This window comes from Zootoca vivipara, chromosome 1 (assembly GCF_963506605.1).
Source record: "Zootoca vivipara chromosome 1, rZooViv1.1, whole genome shotgun sequence".
NCBI lineage: Eukaryota > Metazoa > Chordata > Lepidosauria > Squamata > Lacertidae > Zootoca > Zootoca vivipara.
Window position 1 is genome coordinate 42252083 of NC_083276.1, and position 17269 is coordinate 42269351.

The following is a 17269-nucleotide window of genomic DNA, read 5'->3' on the forward strand; positions in this document are numbered from 1 at the left end:
ATTTGCAAACAGGGGTCGAGGAAGTCAAACAGTGTTCTTTTTCATCGTCAGAGGGAAGGGGCAGAAGCTACAATGTGCTTTTCTTTAAGGTGTTTCTGAAGCACACCCACACACACACCCCGCCCCAAATCACCCTAAACAGGGACTTGGCAACAGTGTTGAAATGCTGTGAGCTTTGCTCTACCTCACAAACTGGCAGAAGAGCCACAAGTGTGTGGCACAGAGTGTCTTCTAGGTCAAAGGAGTCGGCCTCTTTCTCCAGCCTCTGCTATAGTGGCTTGACCTTCACTAGTACGCCTGGGGTTGAGTGCAATATGAACTTGTATCACCTTCTGTAGGCTCAGATGGGGCCAAATTTGCTTTCGACTTGTCTTAAGTGAACAGTTAATGCACTACTTTTTTATATATAACTTGCAGATGTATTTATTGTAATGAATATATATATTTCTTGAAGGGAAAGTGTCCAAGTTGTTTTCTTGTCTCCTAGTAAATGCCCTGCAGGGCAGGGAATGCTGCTAGTTTGTATGATGGGGTCATGCCTTCTGGTTTCAGAACCATTTTAGGTACAAGAGTTTCCAATTTTAGTTGGCAGCCACAAGCTCGCTCCATTGAGGCAGCATTCTGAAAATAGTTCAGCTATGTGCCACCTGGTGTACAATATTACTGTCTTCCTCCTGTAAATACTACAGTTGTCTCCTTTCTGCTTATGTGACTGCAAGGTGTAAGCACCAAAAACTCTGTCATTTATATCCAATTTTCACTACATTCTGATTCATCAAACAGCTCTTTCCCCCTCTCCCCCAGTATCTAAGCTTTGTAAAAGCACAAAACATTGATGTCTCTGGATTCATTAGGCATGAACATAAAAGGCCTGTGCTGAATAGACTCTAGAGCAGCGTTTCTCAACCGCTGTTCCGCGGCACACTAGTGTGCCGCGAGATGCTGGCTGGTGTGCCGCGACGTGCAGCGACGAGAAAGGCGATTTGCATTGTCACGTGCCTGGTGGCCGCCAATACACAGCGCTGACCCGCCGGAAAGCAATATTTCTCCTCCTCTTTCCCAAAGCTCAGTGCAAACGAGCCTGGCGGCCGCCAATACACACCACTAGCCCGCTGAAAAGCAGTATTTGGCAAGTGTTTCTTACAGTCATAATTATAATATAGGGCGGCACAGAGTTAAATTTTTAAACTTTTTTAATGGTGGTGTGCCTCGTGATTTTTTTCACGGAACAAGTGTGCCGTGGCCCAAAAAAGGTTGAGAAACACTGCTCTAGAGCAGGCAGCCCCAAACTGTGGCCCTCCAGATGTTTTGGCCTACAACTCCCATGATCCCTAGCTAAGTGGCCAGGGATGATGGGAATTGTAGTCCAAAACATCTGGAGGGCCGAAGTTTGGGGATGCCTGCTCTAGAGCACTGGTGGGGGATCTGTGAGCCATTCAGATGCTGTTGGACTCCTGACTCTCATCAGCCCTAATGATCAGGGAAGCTGGAGTCCAGCAACAGGTGAGGACCACTGGCTCCCCAGCCCTGATGATTGGACAAATTAAGCTAAGCTGGCTGTAGTTCCCTGTTTCGGTGACATTATGTGAGAGACACTGCTGCTCTTGCTCTTTTGTTAACACAGCTTGGGACGATGTGTTCCAAGAGAAGAGCCCAATACTTGACTTCTCGCTGCTGTTTGTGTACATAAGGAGGAACTGTGTGTGCCTCTTGTGCCCAGACATAAACCAAACCGACATTATAGTTACATCAATTAGAGAAGGGAAACTTTGTTGGTCTTACCATGGATTTGTTGGTCTTTGCCATGGGATTTCTTGCAAAAGGGATATGGAGAGGCCTGGGTCACTAGCCATCAGCAAAACTGCTGTTCCTTAACCAACAGCCAGTTTACTTGGGTCATCTGAAATGATTTGCTCGGTCAGCATTTTTCCTGCAGCGCATCCGTCATAAGCACTACATAATGGGATGCATGATGTATGGGTTGATGTGGCCCACAGGTCTCCCACCCCTGAGGGTCTTGCATCATTCCATTTCTAAAACTTGCAAAGGCCAGGATGTGCATGATGCCTCTGCAACCTCTCCATGTGGAAATAATGCAACACCAAGGGCAGAGGGTTTATCATTTTTCACCCCCACCACTGGCAGATGAATGTCTCTCCCATAAGGCAGACGTGACTTGTCATTTGGAAACTTCTTTTCTGCACTTGAGAGCAGCGGAGGCGCCATAAAAGTGCAATGCTACTGAGCAACCTTCGTCTCTACCCAGTTCAGACAGTAGTGGTAACTGCCGAAGCCCCACACCTTAGCGGTTTTCTTGAATGAAAGCAGGTGCTAGACTGAGTCTCCCTCTGCATTCTAGAAGCGTTCAGTTCCTGCTTCTGGTGCCTTGGCAGGGATGAAACTTGCTCGGAACCAGAAGGCCTTTTTATCTGAGAGGCAGCAGCTCATACTGGCTAATGCCCAATTTTGTTTGGCCACAATTAATGTTCAGTAGATGAAGCTGGAAGCCTTCTGCCATGGGAGTATTCCTCTCTGCATATTTCAGTGAAGAAATTTGAATATCCTGGGGAACAAAAGCGCTGTGCTTGGCCCTGAACTGCAGTTTTGTCCCCCCACTATCACACTGCAAGAGTGCCTATGAAAATATTTTTTAGAGTTTGGACTCTGGCTGCCCAAGTAGCATAAGCACCTACTACCCATCACATTGCTGGTGCTGAAAACTCATGCACCGACCTCATACTGAAATTGAGTTGTGGGGCGGGGACACTAGATAGACACACAAAAACAATTTTAAGCCAGGGACGGAAAAGATGTGGCCCTCTAGATGGTGTATCCTCATTTCCCATCAGCCCCTGCCAGCACTGCTGAGGGGGGAACTGTAGCCTATCGACATCTATAGTTTCCCCACTCCTAGTCAAAACACTTCTAGATGTGGAGTGTGTCCCTGTTGTATAGCATGGAAACACAGGAGCCCTCACTATTAGGCCCACGGCCCTCTGCAGGGGCCCATGGCCAAGCCTCAGAACATCCCACCTCTGCTGCTGGATGATCTACTTTGTTGCTGTCACCTGTCCACTTGCCCTCTCTGAACATGCTGTCATTGAGAAGAGGAGGTGGAAGCACAGCATCTTCCACTTGGCTTCACCTTTTCCTCTGGGCAGCTGTTTGGACGGGTCTCAGAGGGAGAGGGCAAATGAATGGGCAGCAGTGAAGAGGGGAGCCCCTCAAAAAAGACCCCCACTGTGGGCATTTTGCTCAAGCAACCCCTTAAAAAAACAAACAAACCCAGAGCAGTTATGGAGCTCCACGGTAGTGACAGAGGTCATCCAAAACATGCTCACCATTGGCAAACAAGCACATTTTTGTTTTCTGGTGGTGATTGTTGCTGCCCAGCTCAGGTGCTCGGAGAGGGACATGTGGTCTCCTCTGTTGTCACAATGAGCCCCTGAGCATCTCTGGAGGTGCAGAATAGCTTGCTGCTTTCAGAGTGTTTCCAAAGTTCATGTTCAGAGTGGCAGCAGGGGTGGCTCTTGCTTCCCACTCCAGAATCCAGATCAGGAGGACCTGGGTGTTCACACTGGCCCTCCGGCATTTGCACAGCATCTCCCAAGTGATGTGATCCCGCGGAGAAAAAGACCTTTGGAAGAGGGGCTTGGTGGGCGTTGGAGGCTGTGCATTCCTAACCTTGAGTGCACAAATCTCCATCTTCTCTTAACAACGTGGTTTGTTTGTTTTTTAAGCAGCAGAATAACCACATTACACAAATACTCTGGGCAGAGTCTTGTGAGCCTCTGCCCAGATTAAGTTCTGGAGGGTTCTCTTCTCGAGCTGTTGTTGGAATGGTAGAAAAATGCCTCCAAGGGCAAGAGCTGCATCTGAAGTGCAGAAGCACAATTCTCTCCCTGCAAGGATGCCAACAAAGGCCAAAGGGAGGAAACAAGGGAGCTGCCTGCCTTTCTACTTCCAAGAAACAGTTATGAAAGAACCGGCGAGGCTGCCTTGCCGTGCATTCACTGCTTGGGCTAAGAGGAAGAAATCTGTTCTCCCACGAGTGACAGAAGCAGGAGACACAGATGCTGAAACGCAACTGCTTATTTGATCTTTCTAGGGTTAACTCAAAAGTGGGTCCTCAAGGCAGCTTTGCCTGTGCATTGCATATATAGCAGCACTCACATTAACCGCTTTCTTTACAACATATGTTTATTACAACATAAACCATTCTCTTAAAATCAGCCCGTAACAGAATAATTACCAAGATCATTCCAGGGTTGCAAATGCCTGCCAAAACAGATAATGAAATAAACTTCAGGACTGTCTAATGGAATGACCTCTCTCTCTCTCTCTCACTCTCTCTCTCTCTCTCTCTCTCTCTCTCTCTCCTGACATACTAATTGCTGCTCATCTCATCAAGAGGTAATTAAACATGCCTCTTGATAACATTTGGGTGAGAGTGAGGAAAAGCACAAGAAGAATTACAGGGCAAAATATAGTCACAAGATGTGTAGATCTTTTGATGAAGGGCAGTATATAAACCTAATAAAATAAATAAATAAATAAGTAGGAGCACATTCTGGGATTTACTGTCTAAGTCTTCTCCAGGACTTGGAAAATACAGTACTGGCAAACTAGTTAGCCAATGCAACAATCTGTAAACAGATTTTTCCAGTTCTTTATTTGTGTCAGAGCTGGAGACAAACAAACTTGTAGAGTAATTAGAGAAATAACAATGGAGTGTGTCTGCCTTCCGAAGTAGGATCCATTAATATTGTTTCAAAAGCCCGGTACCCGCCACTCTCTCCACCAAGCAGGGGCAAGAGCACATGGGGAGGTCCGGAGGGTGGCAACACGAGAATGGGCCTTCTCTGTAGTGGCTCCCCATCTGTGGAATGCTCTTGCCTGGAGCCTTCACACCTTTAGGCACAAGGCAAAAATGTTCCTTTTTAACCAGGCCTTTGGTTGATCCTATGCCCTTTTAAAATGTGGGGATTGGGGGGGGGTTGTCTTTATTTTGGTTATATGTTTTGTGGTTTTATATTCTGATTTTGTTCTGGGAACTGCCCTGAGGCCTCCGGATAGGGCAGAATAAAATAATAATAATAATAATGCCACAGGCACACACACAGGGGCTGAGTCCCTTTGGAGAATAGAAGACACGGCGGAGAGTGTGGTGCTTTAAGAAATATTTACACCGTAAGTCTGCATGGAGGTCATCCAGATCTTACAGCATGCACGGTTCCAGAGGCAGCAGAAGTCCCCCTCCCCTAGAGTAACCTTCCAAATCCCCAGTCACACCTAGGGCCCTTGTCTTGTTAACGACCCTCAATGGACCCTCAATGGCTCTCTAATATTCCCTTAATAGCCCTAGCTTGGACAGGCTACCCAATAATTCCTTTGCACCTTAGATTTCTCCCATCCCCCCCCCCAAATAATCACAACCCTAGAATTTATCAATACTGTACAGTATCTATGTTTATCCACCTGGGACCCAGGTGGCGCTGTGGTTAAACCACTGAGCCTAGGGCTTGCTGGTCAGAAGGTCGGCGGTTCGAATCCCTGTGACGGGGTGAGCTCCCGTTGCTTGGTCCCAGCTCCTGCCAACCTAGCAGTTCGAAAGCACGTCAAAATGCAAGTAGATAAATAGGAACCGCTACAGCGGGAAGGTAAAGGGCATTTCCATGTGGTGGTCCAGTTCGCCAGAAGCGGCTTTGTCATGCTGGCCACATGACCTGGAAGCTATACGCCGGCTCCCTCGGCCAATAATGCGAGATGAGCACGCAACCCCAGAGTCGGTCACGACTGGACCTAATGGTCAGGGGTCCCTTTACCTTTACCTTTAAGTCTACAACAATATTAAATGATTCAGCATGCCTCAACCCCCTGGCCCCCATTGCCCTACAGTGACTCCCGTTGCTCTCTCTGCCTTCTATAGCAGTGTGAAAAACATATTTGTCTCTTAGCACAGGCAGGAGATGCACTGAAAGATTGTTTCGACTGGGCTATTAAAAATTATTTTAGCTAATTTTCAATATATTGCAAATGTCAGCATAGAGCACAAAATATGCATTTAAAAACAAATACTATTATAAAACATAACCATGAACTGTGGTTAAGACATTGTTACGTGTATTAAATATACAAATAGTTTCTCTTGTTATTTTGTAACAGCATATATATATATATATATATATATATATATATATATATATATATGCAGTGGTGGTTGGTTTCCAAAGTGGAATAACAGCCATGCAAGAAGTGGAACTAATTTTTCAGTGCCCTGACATTCAAACAAAAACAAAAACCCTTCCAGGAAGTAGAAAATTAGCACAGCAGGGTGTAGTCTGGGCTTCAGATTCTTTCCCTGATTTACGAGTATCATACCAGGGGAAGCTTTCAAAAAATGGTTTTGCCCACCTGTAGTCTGAAGCATGCAATGCATTCTCTTGCCTCGTACTGAGATATATGCATACAGTCCAGGACAAGCTTGAGCCAAATTCTGTCATTTAATCTTTTTCTCTGCTGCAAGGGAGTAATTTAGGTGGCTGTAGACTGCCCTTTGGATTTATGACCATTTTTAAGTGTGTAAAACGGGGGGTGGGGGAGAGCTGGTGACACAAAACTAGATGTGTTGCAATGTTTCAACACACTACAAGTTTCTTTGGGTTTCATTCTGGCACAAATAAAGTATTGGAAATATCTGCTCAGTCACAACTATGAGATCATATTTATGCCTTTATTTTTGAATTTGTCTTTCTGTGTTTGTATGTTTTTGCTACTAAAGACTCCCTTTGCAAAAGGGAGGGTTTCTCAATAAATTACTGCAGTTTCTTATACTACTGAGAAGGTGGTAACTAAGGGACCCTCCAGAGGCCCTTTTTGTTGTGCATTCAATGTTATTTATGCTCATGATTTCTGCTCAATACTGTGTATGTGTGTGCAAAGGTTTCAGGGGGGGACATAATGCCCCATAGCTTACTGCTGAAATCCTGTAACTTTTCATACCACAATGCTCCAGCAAGTGTTCCTCCAGAAAGCAAAAATAAGGTACTATTTAGGAAGCATCACTAAATTAATAAATTGATGTGCAGACAGTCCGGTATAAATCCACTACTACTGCATTATTATTATTATTATTATTATTATTATTATTATTATTATTATTATTATTATCTCAATAACATGTTGCAGAACCCACCTGCCAAAAAAAAAGAAACAAAACTGTTAGGATCTGGAGAGATCCTAACGAATATGATGGGTCACAGACTCAATTACAAGTTGGTAAGATTGCTGAGTTGCAACTCTAAGAAGACACCTTTAGCTTTATGCCCACAGAAATGCAGAACGAGAGGTTGCAGTCAAATGCATTCTCCCCAGACAACTGTCAGTCAGCCTCAAATGTCCTACCCATACGAAGGGTTCACCTGCTTTTTGAGTTGTTCACCTGAGGAGAGAGCGAAATGTATGGCCAATGCTAACAGTTGATATGGAAGAGGATGGTGTAAACCAGGGGTCGGCAAGGTTTACCTTGCCTGGTCCAGTTCACTCCAGCGGAGATCCCTCCCTGGGCCGGATCGCACGCGAACATGAGCACGCATGGCCACGATTTCTGGTGCCTGTGCAGACACAATTTTCGGCGTCTGAGCATGTGCAGACGCGATTTCTGGCACCGCAGAAGCGAGTCCCCGTGCTGCACTGTCCCGGTTTAGTGCAGCGCATGGGGACTCGCCAAGCGGGTGGCTTGGTTCAGGGGTGGCTCGTGGGCCGGTTAAACGACCCCTGTGGGCTGCTTGTGGCCCATGGGCCTTAGGTTGCCTACCCCTGGTGTAAACACTTAAGATCCAAGTGTCAAGAGCAGAGAAGAAGTCCAAGGAGAGCTAAAGACCATTTTCTTCCCAATTACAGAAGGCTGCCACAAAGCAACAAGATAATAAGTATTTACTAGAGCCACCAAGGCTCTGAAACAGTAAGACCAATATTGCAGTAAAGTTGATGAAGCTGGGATAACAGGAAATACTTTTGAACCATAATCCAGTTGGGTGAGGATATAAATAGCCCAGGGAAGTGATGGAAATAAAAGGAGACTTATTTATTGGGAATGTTTAAAGCCTAGGACTCCTGCTGTAACAGGATTCTTTCCAACTCCAATTACTGTATTCCAGTTTCAGCAGACATAGGTTGGTTTGTTTTTCAACAACTGACGTGCAGTGGAAGCGAGCAGAAGAAGCTGTTTCTGCCAGAAGTCTCCCATTTGAAAAAGGAAAGATCTGTCTAGATTTTCCCACATACCGGGACAGCACAAACTCAAAACCTACAAATGGAAAGGCACTCTGCTCTGAGTTTTAACCAGCGCTCTGCACCTATGAAATAGGTACTTGAAAGAAGGAACTGATGAGCTCTAGTCCTCCATTTTAAAATATCAAGCTTCAGTCACTGTTGCCCTTCTGTAATAGTTCTCTGTATCTTACCAGGATGTTCACGTATGTTTTTTTGCAGACTTATTACAAGAATTACAGAGGACTTCCCCCATAAGTAGTATATGCCTGGAAGAGGAGCAGATAACTGGATCTGTCAAACAGTTAATGCTACTGACTACACAACAGGTTCTTCTTAAATCTCCTCCCAGCCTCTCACTTAACTATGCTGGCTCGCACTGGTAGGGTGTTGTTTTGCAGCTGGATTTATAGTTGGCATTTCACTCAAATTAACTTCTAATCTTGCCAGTTGGAAGACAGATACTGGTTTTGGTTCAGTTACCCCCAAGTGTTTAAGGGATGTGGGAGGGGAGTGAGAATAGTTCAGTCGGTTGCCATGGCAGTCCACCTCAACCTGTAGAGTCATGCTGACAAAACCATTTGCTCCATGGCCTCTCCCATATTAACGCTGTGTTATGCATCCCAGATCAAACCTCTCCATTCTGAAGGAAATCAGCCCTGAGTGCTCACTGGAAGGACAGATCCTGAAGCTGAGGCTCCAATAATTTGGCCACCTCATGAGAAGAGAAGACTCCCTGGAAAAGACCCTGATGTTGGGAAAGATGGAGGGCACAAGGAGAGGGGGACGACAGAGGACGAGATGGTTGGACAGGGTTCTCGAAGCTACGAACATGAGTTTGACCAAACTGTGGGAGGCAGTGCAAGACAGGAGTGCCTGGCGTGCAGTGGTCCATGGGGTCACGAAGAGTCAGACACGACTAAACGACTAAACAACAATGCATCCTACAAACCCAATAGCTCTTTTTGACCTAGTTTCCAGTACAGGAAAAGGGCCAGGTCTACCAAGGGGTAGAGAGGGGCAGCTAGAAGGACTTCAAATCATTGGTTATTTAATATATTATTGTTGCATTTTTACTATGCAAATCCATGTTGCCAGGCAGTTTGCATTTTTATTGCTGTGATAGAAACAGAGATTATACATAGGTGTGGATTCAAAATACTGCTAAATAAGAAGAGGGGCATGGTGCTACAGATATGAGTCTGAGCCATGCAAAGGCAGAAAAAACAGCAAGATATAGCAAGTGGAGCAGATAGGGTGAACTGGAAGCAATGAATGGAGCAGATTTTTTGAGTGTCACCAGGCCTGAGTGTGTTGGGCCAGATCTTTATCTCCCCACCCCTTTGGGGCAAAATTTGACAGGAGGCAGGGCTGCCCAGCTATCAAGAACCTGACATCACTATGGCAACAGGTGGTGCTGTGCTTTGAAGTCCCTCTTTTTCAAACGCCTTTTTGCAAGCAGGTTTGTGTTGCTCTTTAAACCACTGAAAACCAGAGCAGTGCAAGGCTGCTTGCAAAAAGCTTTATAACACTGATTTCCAGAGGTTCAAGGAGAAGCACTGGGACTAAGAAACAGGTTTCATTAAACAGCAAATGCTTCCCCCACTGGAGCAAGGCGTGTTCCCACCACTCATCAACTGAAAGGAGTACACTTTGCTCCAGCAAATGAATGATCAGTAACACAACTCACCTTAAATCAATCCCCAATTGTTCCTTTGAAACCCTGCTCTTACCTGCCCCACGCCTGAGATGTAAGGTCATGGCACAGTATGGTCACCACCTCTAATGGGGGCTGGAACCCTGGCTACCCCTGTTCCACGCTGTTCTTATTGGTTAAGTGGCAAGGAACAGCATGAAAATCAGCGACAGCCATGTGCAAAAGCCTTCGTCTGGAACTGCACAAGAGCTTCCTGTCCTCCTCGCCGATGTGGGCTGCAAGTTGTAATTCTCTGCAAATACTATACAAATGGGTGGATCGGTCAACTGAGGTCACAGGCCTTGCAGAAGCCAGGTGTGCAGCAGAGAGAGACACACCCATAGCTCAGGGCATTTTGCTAGCCGCAGTGGAATAGCAAATGGCAGCCCTCCCCAGGTCTAGGTGCATAGAGCCCAAGGCTGACCAAGTTATTATGGCACTCAAGACAGAACCCCCCCCCAAAGTGCCTGTCCCTTGTAATAAAAATAGAATAATAAACTACTAAGTGTTTTCTGCCTTCCCTGACACTGAAGCTGCATCTGAAGCAACCAACTCACTCGGCCTAATCGCTGGGTTGGCCCTGTGACATGTCCTCAGACAAGCACAGTTCACACAGCATCAGTTTTTAATGTTTGACGTTTTATTATGCTTTTATATGTGCTGGAAGCCGCCCAGAGTGGCTGGGGAAACCCAGCCAGATGGACAGGGTATGACAACAACAACAACAACAACAACAACAGCTGCTATGCTAGCTGGGGCGGATAGGAATTGTAGCCCAAAACATCCCTAGAGGGAAGTGCTGGTGAAAGCTGGTTTAAAGGGATTTGAGGACAACTCCACTGCAAGCAGATGTACAGCCGAGTATTTTCCACCTGCTGCATCCAGGCAATGCTATGTCTCTTTTCAGCAGAATTTTGTGAGAAATCAGGGCTATTCAGTGTAAGACACTCAGGAAAATTGACAAACTGTCACCCCAGTCCCGTACTGGTTTTGTGTTTTCTTCAGCTCCCTTTTCATCTCCTCCACTTGCTCCTTGTCCGCTCTGCCAAGGGAAGGGTTGCTGTGTTTATACTCTGCAGTTCCTAAAAAGTACTGCCAGTACCTTGAACTCTGGAGAACTAGAATAAAGGTCAGGAGAACTCCACAACACAGAGATGTTGTTAACTAAGAGTCTGTGACTTTCTTCTGGGGACACAGAGACATGGCACTTCTTCCCGTTTTCTTCAATTTCTTCATCTTTTCTTGTCTAAAGAGAACCAATGCTTTTCATGAGCACAGTGGAATTAAAGAATACTGGTCAGCAAATGGACTGTGTCAGAAAACACACACAGCTGATTTTTTTAGAATCCCCTGCTCAAAAAAATGTCTAAAGGATATTTGCTAAGGATGGCAAGGTTTTTTTGGGGGGGGATGGAGGAGCAGGAAACAAAGTCTCCCATGGAAATATATCAGCACTTAAGACGGCAGCTAGATTTTTTTGCTTCAATACCAAGGGGTGAAGGAGATGCCCGCTTGACCACGTCGATCTGCAGACCATGCCCTGTTACAAGAGGAATACTCTGCACAGGTAGTTTTTAGCCCAAAGAGCTCTTTGCTCTAGGGGTTCTTAGATTAATAAGCATGTGTATTTGAACTGAGAGGTGGTGACTTCAAGCCTTAAGCCTTTTATAATGAGCCTTCTTTGCAGTGCTCAAGTAAGTTACGGCTCATTTCATCTGCAAAAGCAACCATATGATCACAATACTTTTCACTCTCACAACATCATCAGTCTCACAGTTAAATACCAGTACGTCTATCAAGCCAAGTATTTTCACCATGCGTTGGATACATCAACAGCAAAAAGAGAAGGTTTTGTTTGCATATATGGAACACTTGGATTCTCATAGCTGAAATTTGTCAATTCTTGATGGCCAGCAGCTGAACAGATAAACTTTATTTTATTGAAGAGAATTGTGTTCCTGGATTATACGAAAGTACTATAAGTGGGAGAAATCTATGGCGGCTCCTTTACATGATAAGAGGATCATTATCAGCTGGTGTTGCAGTCAAACTAAAACACACAAACGGAGGAGCCTTAAGGGTGCAATCCAGATCCCATTGTGGATAAAAATAAATAGGAGCTTTGCCATTAGTATTTGTTTTCTTTATGAAAGTATTTATATACCGCCCCCTTGCAAACCATTTGTGCAGTGTACAACAACATAGGTAAAGGTACCCCTGACCATTAGGTCCAGTCATCTTGCTCTATAGGCCGCCGAGGGAGCCGGCGTTTGTCCACAGACAGTCCACAGTCATGTGGCCAGCATGACTAAGCCATTTCTGGTGAACCAGAGCAGGACACGGAAACGCCATTTACCTTCCCGCTGTGTTTCTCCGAAAATAAGACATCATCTTATATTTATTTCTCCTCAAAAAAACCAACAACACTATGGCTTATTTTCAGGGGATGTCTTATTTTTTCCCTCCTCCTCCTGCCACGGCCGGCATTGCTGCTGCGCCTATCACTATGTCTTATTTTCGGGGTATGGCTTATATTCCTTGAATGCTTAAAAATCCTGCTATGGCTTATTTTATGACTACGTCTTAAAATAGGGAAAACAGGGAATTTATCTACTTGCACTTTGACATGCTTTCGAACTGCTAGGTGGGCAGGAGCTGGGACCGAACAACAGGAGCTCACCCCGTCGCAGGGATTCGAACCGCCAACCTTCTGATCGGCAAGCCCTAGGCTCTGTGGTTTAGACCACAGCGCCACCCATGTCCCGTATATACAGCAACATAAAAACATTTCAAAGCAATACAAAGCATTCATTAAAATGAATGGCTACTCAAGGGATATTTAAACAACTGCATAGGCCTCTCGGGGGGGGGGAGTCCTCAAGAAATGCCCAAAAGTCAAAAGAAAGGATGGTTGCCCAAACTCTGCTGGAAGTGTTCTACAGCCATGGGGGTAGCGTGAAGAGGGCTCAGGGGGGACATAGCCCTGGGCGTAAAAATTTTAGGGGGCATGAATCAGGTGCGCCCATGCAGGGATCCGCACCCCACCTTGCCTGCTGCTGGGGATCTCTGGGTCACGGAGTCCAGCCTGGCTTTGTAACCATGTCCTTGGCCCCCTTGCAGAATGGACGCCCGTCAGCAACGGGGGTCCACAATCAACCAGCCGAGGGCCACGTCAACCAGCTAGGCTCCTCCCTGCATGGGTGGGCCAATGGCACAGTACGGCCCCACTTGGCTCCAGTGGAGAGGGCTGGGCTGGTGCATGGGCTCAGTGAATCCTCCATGACCCATGCATGCCCACCTGGTGGTGCCAGTGACAAGGGCTTGGCTGGCACGGTGGGTTCTGTTCACCCTTTGCCCTGCCCCACCCGGCATGTGCATGCATGTGCACTCTAAGCGCTGGCAGACAACACAATGCCACTGTCTACAGCATAAGACTGGGGCCACTAAATGCCTGGTTTCTGGTTGAGGCCAGCTTGGATGATCTCAGTGGGCTGGGTTAAAAGGACTCAGGTCTGGACCCCAGTTGGTCAGGGCTTTGTATATCAACACAAGAGCCTTGAACCTGGCCTGACAGGATACGGGCAGCCAGGGCATATGTTTTAGCAGAGATGTCACATGCTGCCAGCTCTCTGGTTTCATTCTGCACCAGCAGGAGCTTCTGGACAGCCTCACATACAAAAATCCAGCGTTCAGGTTACCAATGCAGAGACTACAGTGGCCAAGTTATCACGAGCCAGCGATGGACATAGCTGGCATACCAGGCGAAGCTGGTAAAAGGCACTTCTAGTTACCGAGGTCACATTTCATTAGCTGGGCCTCCAAAGACAAAGATGTATCCAGGAGTACCCTCAAGCTGTGCACCTGTTCCTTCAGAGGGAGTGCAACCCCATCCAGAATAGGCAACTGGCTTCCAGGTATAGGAACCACCATCTTCCAAGGGTTCTAACCCAGTTTATTGGCCCTCATCTGTTGCATTTTAATGGCCAAATGCAATCGTCTTATAAACAAACGCATGAAAGTTACTTTAAAAACAAGATTGGTCAAACTGTTTTTCCACACTGCCTTATGTAGAAGAGAAGCCCTTTCCTCTGTGACCAACACAAACACAGGCTATTGGGCCTCTTAGGAGGCTAATAAAAAAATTCCTCACCATCCCTGAACATTAGCCATACTGCCTGGCATCGATAGTTGTGGGCCTTCAGATGTCCCTGGACTACAAGATCCCCCCTCCCTATCTCACAACTATTGCAAAATGCCTGTACACCTGTCCTTTCTTTTCTAACTAGTGTCAGGGACACCTAAGTGATTTTACAGACGGGTAGCTTGGGCAAGGCAGCTTGGGAATGAACTTTTCACACTTTCCAAGAGGACTGTTTCTCCCCCCCCCCTTTTAAAATTTCAGCTTTAAATCATTTTTAGGTGTGTTTATGTTGCCTCTCCTCGGTCCCAGATATTAATTGCCTGCCGGCCTTCCCAGACTTTGTGTTTACACTTTTTGGTTCTTCAGCACTAACCAACAGGCACTGGAGGTATCTTGGGAATCGCAGCCAAAATTGTGCTAAAGGTCAGTGAAGCTCAGGCAGGGTGTTTACAGGGAGCTTGCCAAGAATTCTTTCATGTCACTGAGGCAGAGACTTTGCTGACTGGGGTGACGGAGGCCAAAGCCCTGCTTGTTTAATAGCATCCTTTTCGTGCCCAACGAATGGGTGCAAAGATTTATTTCACAGTGTGCACTTATGATTTAGCTACTGGCTTCCCAACTATTTTATTTACTTCCTGGCTACAGTCATCCTCCTTCGTGCCTTTTCTGCACCTTCTTTTAGACACAGAGCCCCTTCTATCACAAGCAACCTTTTTTGCCCTTCCCCCAGCTTTGTTTGAGTGTGGCAGCCCTGAGTTTAAGTAATAGGCCTGCTGCTGCTATGTCTAGCTTGGCCCCCATGCACTATTTGGAGTGAAGCCTAACTCCCACAAGCAGAATGCAATGACAACGTGCAAACAAGGGATTCAAAAAGCAGAGGAACCAAAATAATGGCACGACTAAGGGGATTAAAAGAATTAAAATGTTTATAGCAGGTGATGACGACTAAATATAGCTGCGGTAATTGCCCACAAACTAAACACCAGAAGCAGCATGGATTTAAGGGCAGCTCAAGAAGTCTATATATTATTTATAAACCAGCTATCTATAATTATCCATTGTGCAGGGCTGTCGGGAGCCGGGCTTGCTGTGGGCAAAACATTTTTAGAAGCTGCTCCAAGTGCAAATCGGAAAAGACATTGTAACTCCACAGAATAAACTAAGCCACGGAGCAATGTGGGGACCCAGCCGCTTTTTCTGAAAAAGCACTGAGCAGCCACCACAGGAAATGAATGAAAAGAAACACCTTAATCCTATTGGAAGCTGTTTTAAGGCCATCAGAGCATACACAAATGCAGAAGAAGCCTATTCATATGCAATGTTTTTTTAAGGTGTAATCCTTAAAATGTACAGCATGAACAATAATTGTGAGTTTCAATAGAGAGAGAGACAGAGAGAGAGAGAGACAGAGAGACTCACTATTATTGTTCATTCTGTATATATGTGTGTGTGTGTGTGTGTGTGTGTGTGTGTATTATGTATATATATATGCGCTCTCTCTATATATATGTGCTCTCTCTCTCTCTCTCTCTCATATATATATATATATATATATATATATATATATATATATATATATATATAATGTTGCCTGAATTGACTAGTTCTTTGTTGTGTGAAAGCTCAGTGGCAAACAGAGGTTTCTGGCAGGGCAATCCTTGAAACAACCAACAGACAAAAGGTCTCTTCTAACCTGAATTTCAAAGGCTCACTTATCATCCTATATATCTGTCAAATGTATTTGGGGTAAATTATGACTGGAGTGCTGAAGGCTGAGCTAGTGGTGATCTTTCACTGATGATCTCAAGTGACCCACTGATGATCTCAAGTGCTGCCCACTTTCCCTCAGATTAAGCGCATGGCATCTCTCCCCCCCCCCCACAACTGTGAGAAATGATTACAGGTGGAGAAGGTAGCCAGGTCTTTGGGCCCCAACTGTTCTGAGGCACACAGCTATTGGTCAAGGCAAAACAAAAGGAAGGGAAGTAGAATTATAGAATCATAGAATCATAGTGTTGGAAGAGAGCACAAGGGCCATCCAGTCCAACCCCCTGCCAAGCAGGAAACACCATCAAAGCATTCCTGACAGATGGCTGTCAAGCCTCCGCTTAAAGACCTCCAAAGAAGGAGACTCCACCACACTCCTTGGCAGCAAATTCTATCTATCTTGGCAGTAGATTTAAGCAGCAGGGGTTCAGAAGGTGGAGAATAGCAGATCAGTGCCTTCTTACATGTGACTACTGTATAGGCCTTTTTTGGACCCAACAAGAGGTGTAGGTGGGGTAGCCTGAGAAGTAGAACCTGAGGCTCCCAAGAGAAGGATGCTGTTTTACCCAGGAAACACAAGCGATTGTTGCACAAGGCACCGGGCTGTTTGTCTTCGCCGACCAGAGAACAAGAAGCCTTGTCATTTTGTCACAGGTAACAGGCATGAGGAATGGAGGGTGCGTCTGTCCATGGTCATTCCATTTAATTTATTAGTCGGCACCCGTCATCAACCCACAAGTGGATAATTGCCATCATGTGTCAGGTTTCCCATCATCTTAAAGCAATTACAGACGTAGCCATCTGAACAGTCACCGCATTAACACTCCATGGTCCCTTAGAAAGACGTAATTTAAAGGTATTCTGAGACACGCCAAAGTGGCAGCTGCTAATTTAAGTGGCTATTGGGCCCGGAGAGTATACATTTTAAATACAAATGGGGTAATACAAATGAGGTAACGTGCATAAAAAGAGGTACATGTGATGCACACATCTGTTTTACACCAGGAAACACCGAGGTAGCATTTCATTCATGTTTTTGCCAGGAGACAGAGAACAACAAGCTGAAGCAAGTCAACAGAGAATATAAACCGCAGCAGCTATGCCATCCTCCACAAAATTCTTACAGGTGGAGAAGATAGCCAGATTATTGTTTTCCTACTCCTTGTGGTAGCCACTCCTTGCTACTGTTCCTAAAATGACAAACAGAGCAATCCTATTTGTGTCCACTCAGAAGTCATTCACATATGTTTTGAATGGAGCTCACTCCCAGATAAATGTGAATAGGAATGTAGCCTAAGGCAATGTATCACCTCCTGTTCACTTACATGAGAGTAATCCCCCTTAAACTAGTGGGACTTCTCAGTAAATGTACCTCAGATCTGGGTGTAAGCAGT